The sequence below is a fragment of the Macadamia integrifolia genome, chromosome 4 (assembly GCF_013358625.1).
Source record: "Macadamia integrifolia cultivar HAES 741 chromosome 4, SCU_Mint_v3, whole genome shotgun sequence".
Taxonomy (NCBI): Eukaryota; Viridiplantae; Streptophyta; class Magnoliopsida; order Proteales; family Proteaceae; genus Macadamia; species Macadamia integrifolia.
The window spans coordinates 22945175-22950306 of NC_056560.1; positions in this window are offsets into that span (position 1 = coordinate 22945175).

The window sequence follows — 5132 nt, forward strand, 5'->3', positions numbered from 1 at the left end:
AAAAAAAAAAAAAAAAAAAAAAAAAAAAAAAAAAAAAAAAAAAAAAAAAAAAAAAAAAAAAAAAAAAAAAAAAAAAAAGAAAAAGAAAAAAGAAAGAAGATTTATAGGAAATTCAAACTTATCCAAGTATATATATACAGACATAAAACTCATGAATTTACTAAATTTTGGGAGAATTTGACCTGATGACATGTTCTGACTTCATTCTAAGAAATTTTCTAGTCCACTGGACAAAAAGTGTTGAACTGCTTTAATAAACTATTAATATTCACATATTGGATTTTTCCGATTCTTAACAAGGTTACTGTTGTAAAATGCGTACCGGATACGAATAGTATTCTTACAAAAGTTTAGATATGAGCAGCCAGAAAACTATAAATCAGTTCCAAGTTGTTATGCAAGTATTTCTACTAAACAAGTATATAAAATTTAAATTGCTAGTAACGTATGTAGGCCCTCTTTGGTATCATTTTTCCTTTTGATTTTTGTTCATAAAAATGATTTTGGCTACATTTGGTATCATTTATGGAGCTTGTTTCTATTTAAAAAAAATTGGTAAAACACAAAAACCAAAAAGAGATCAAGAGTCATTTATGTGTTTTGACTAAAAATGATTTTCAGTTATTTTTGTGCTGGACTTTAATGATCATGTGCTTAAAGGCTCAATATGGAGGGGTAAAGTAGTCATTTGCTTTGTAATTAGAAATCCAAGTTTCTTGCCCCCTCTTCTTCAGTCCAAAGTGGAGAAAGAGTGTTATAAGAAAGATGGGTGAAAGGACTCTCTTCACCCATTTTTTTTAAAAACTATTTTGCACATAGAGATACCAAACTATTTCTCACAAAAAATCATTTTTGTCAAATAGTTATCAAACCATTTTTATGTTTTGATAAAAAATGGTTTTTATTAATGATTTTTGTTAAATAGATAAAAAAAAAAAAATGATACCAAAAGGGCCGTAGTTAGACCTAAATATATTAAAAAAAACCATCATATCACTATATAGGATTCTAATAACTAATAAAGACTCGTGTACCATAACCAAGCCGACTCATTAATTATTGGGGATTACTACCTCAATGGATATTCATCAGTGAAGGTCAGCCATATAATGAGCAACGACCAACATCAGAAAGCTATTTTTCTTACCAGAAAGTCAAGAACTCAACTTCAGCGTCCCCTCTTGAAGCATTACCAGAGCAAAATATTAATATAAGAAATATAAGAAAACCACTTCAAACTGTTTTCAGCCTACTTTAGGTTCTTTGTGCTATTGACTGCCAAAAAGGTTGCTTTCTATTTCCTCTCTCGTTTGGGAGAAAAGGAAATCAGATTTCTTAAATCAATTATTCTAAAAGCAATATGCTTACAATATAATATCATCGATCTTCCCACCTTAGAAAGATTATGGTTCTACGACAAACGCTCAGACCTAACGCTCAAGAGAACTCCAGAAAAGTGCCGCCGCTTGGAGCAGCCCCCCCTCGCCATCCCCATCCCCATCCTTTCTTCTTCTTCTTCTCTCGTCCTCTCCCTCTCCCTCTCCCTCTCCCTCTCCCCCTCATCCTCTGCTCTCCTTTCTTTTCTTCTTCACTCTCTTCCTCTTAACCTTTTCTTCTTCTTCTTCTTCTTCCGGGAGGTTGTGATCCACCCCTTGCTGTCTCCCCATTCTTTCCACTCTCGCCTTGACCCAGATCTAGTGATGGTCTTGCCGAGATCCTCCTAATCCTCTCGGATGAACTCGTTGCCTCCTTCTTTTGCCAGCATCCTCTGGGTTTGCCACTACTCTTCCTCAAGTTGCTGCTTTGATCGGGTTTAGCTATGTCGTTGTCCATCCGCTGCTCCGACCTGCTCCCAGAACGGCTCGTTGGCTCCTCCCCCCCTCTGCCGAAGCTCGCTGGGCCTGTAGCCACTCATCCTCAAGTTGTTGCACTGTTAGAGTGCCTTTGTGCCGCTGACCTAGCCATGCTCACTTCTTGATCCTTGGCAGATCTAACATTTCCTCACGTTTCCTCTATGATCGAATCGTTTGTCACGGTGATTTCTTGGCAAGCTTTGCAAGGGTTGCAACCTACAAGGTTGTGCCCCTCTTCGCGGCTATCTCTTCCGTGAGGCCAGCTTCTCTCTTGGCCATGGCCCTCCCCAAGGCCCGCACCCCGCCGTCGTGCCTGCCTTTTCTGTTAGAACTTCGATTCATGTCTTGACGGCTAGAAGCTAAAGTGATGAGACATGGTAGGGTTTGGTGGAACCCGACCTCAACATTTCCCTGTTTGCCCCTCCTTTAGGCTTCTGGGTTCATGTTCAGCCCATGTGGGCTTTTGGCTCTTTTTATTTTGCTCATGTGGACTTTATGTTGTATTAGACATGTCAAGGATTTTTTTTTTTTTGGCGAATTAATAAATACATTAAAAGAAGCGAGAGGGAGAATATATCCCCAAAGGGAGATTACAAACCCTATAAGAACGTCCAAAAAAGACAGCATCCAAGGCCCAGTGGGCTTGAGGATCACTTTATCATGTGCTTTCTTAGGATACCAAGTTAATCGACTAATATCAGCAAAACCCTCACATAGTGGGCCTAATCAGTCAATATTTTTCAGACCTGAACAAATCCAATTGCACCTTAATAGATGGATTAATGGGTAACAGATTCTATCACCACATCTCTACATAGTACCTGACAAGATGATGTTTTGCCCTCTGGACTAGTGAAAGGAATGGTATAGTGAGTGACTTGAAGTTCAATATCAATTCCTGTAGTAATGCTTCAGATTATATTTATATAAATGGATATAACCATTACTACACATAAGCTCTTAACCACACAACTGAATGCCCCCAATACCTCCTGCAGTTAATAATAAATCAAATAAATATATCTTAAAACTACCCCTAATGCTGGAGCATATACATCATGACGCGGTTGATAGTGCAGTAAGTTCGATAATGTTCTAACACGGACAAATCCTTGAATCCACAAGGTAAATCAAACCAACAACAACAACAAAGCCTTTTCCCAACTTAATGGAGTCGCCTACATTGATCTGCGATTGGGCAAGATATAAAGCAAAGGAAAGAAAAGAAACATGGCAACACAACACCTCCGGGATGTCCCACTTAAATGCGATCAGCAACAAGGATTTGCCTCCAAACAGCTCTATTAGATGTCATACAAAGATCCGGACCTAGCTTCTGCATGTCTTTCCTTGCCAACTCATCAATAGCCATTTTAGACGAATCCTTGAATCCACAAGGTAAATCAAACCCTAATTCTAAAAAGGAAGAAGAGAAAAACAGCTGCTTTTGATTCAAAATCCAACTTACCTTATAAAAGCCCCAAAGAGACCTTATATAGCTAGGTCATTTCTAAGGAAAAAAGCATAAAAATAAGTTACTAGGGTAAAAACGTAAACACGACAAGAAACAAGAAAAAAAACATAATTTGTGAGAATTGGGAGAATCTCGTGTATTACTAGTAGTGTGAACATACTGGGCCGTTTTTGCCTCTAGAGCGCTAACTGCCATTTCCAAATTGAGGTTACGGCTCCTGTAACGCTAGTCAAGTCAAAAGTTATGGTTTCAGTAGTATTGCTGTAAACTACTTAAAGTCCAAGAAAATCAGCCAGTATTTTCGACGGTCTTCTGTCGATCCAAACGCTCTAGGAACTCCTCTGAGGTCTCCTATACATCGACCCTCCCACTTGTGAAGAACTGGCACTTGAGTTACAATCCGAATAAAGTGGCGATCCCGGAGGGAAGTATTCATACATGTCCGCAACATTGAAAGTCTTCAAGATAGCCATGTCATCAGATAGGTCCACTACATAGGCATTGTCATTAATCTACTGCAGGATCTTGTAAACCTATAATTCTTAGGCCTTAACTTGTTTTTTTTTAGATGAATAGAATATATGTTAACCCAAGAAGAAGAAAGAAATATACAAAGGAGAAAGGGGGCGAGGGGGGGGGGGGGGGAAACAGAAAGCCCACAAAGACTAGCTAGAGGATCATCTCAAAGGACGAGGGGAAGGGATAGGGGGAGGTTCCATGAGTGGATGATGTGTTTGTTCCGGGGGGGAGTCAGTGACCAATCAGGGCGGGATGAAGGCAACTTTGGTGGAGACATCGAAGGAGATGGCCTTCCAAATCCCATCAAAGGAGCAGGAGTTGGATGTCCATCTACAAAGATTTCTCTCCATCCAAATGTGGTTTATAGTGGCACAAAAAGCAAGTTTTCTAGTAGTGTTACAAATGGTGGGGCAATGAAAAGTCATATCAATCCAAATCCATTCCCTATTGAAAGGGAGGATTTTCCTACGAACACGCCAGCAGCGAGAAAGGACACTTCCAAACAGAGGAGGAAAAGGGACAAGAGAAGAAGAGAGGTGGTCCACAGTTTTATCACCTCTCCAACAAAGGCAGCAGGCAGAAGAGACCTGAATGTGATGGCAGAGGAGAAAAGATTGAGTGGGGAGACAGTTGGTGAGAGCCCGCCAATTAGTGAAACTGTGACGAGGGATATGGCCTTTGAACTATAGGATTTTACACCAGAGGGCAATCTAACCTTTAATCCTAACAAAGTTCCAGGCAGAGGAGAAATTGAACATTTTGGAAGGGGAAGTGATCCAAATGATGGAATCTTCCTTCTCCAAATGGTCCTGGGGAAGGGGAGGGAGGGAGGGACGCCCAGATATTGCTTTGGGAGTTAGGGAGGGGGGAGGCGGCCCAGCCATCCGGGCCAAGGATAGAGGAAACCAAAGCCATTCTGTCTAATCCCGAGGAATAAATAGTTCTAGGACTGAGAAAGGAGGAGGATACCCGAGAGGTGCTAGGGATCCAACCAAAAAGAAGTTGAGGCTCCATTTCCTATAGACTAGGAGATGGCCTTGAGGGCAACTGGTCTGAGGCGGAGGATGCCTCGCCAAATCCACGAAGAGTCAAGGAGAGGGACAACAGACCAAATGGAGTTGGACTTGAGGAGGTAAGAGTAAACCTAGGAGACCCAGGTACTGTTTTGCTTTGAAGCAATTCTCCAAATCAACTTGAGGATGCCCGCTTTGTTCATGTCTTTGATGCTTCGAAGGCCGAGGCCTCCCTCAGCTTTGGGGAGGCAGACAAAATTCCAACTAGAGGGG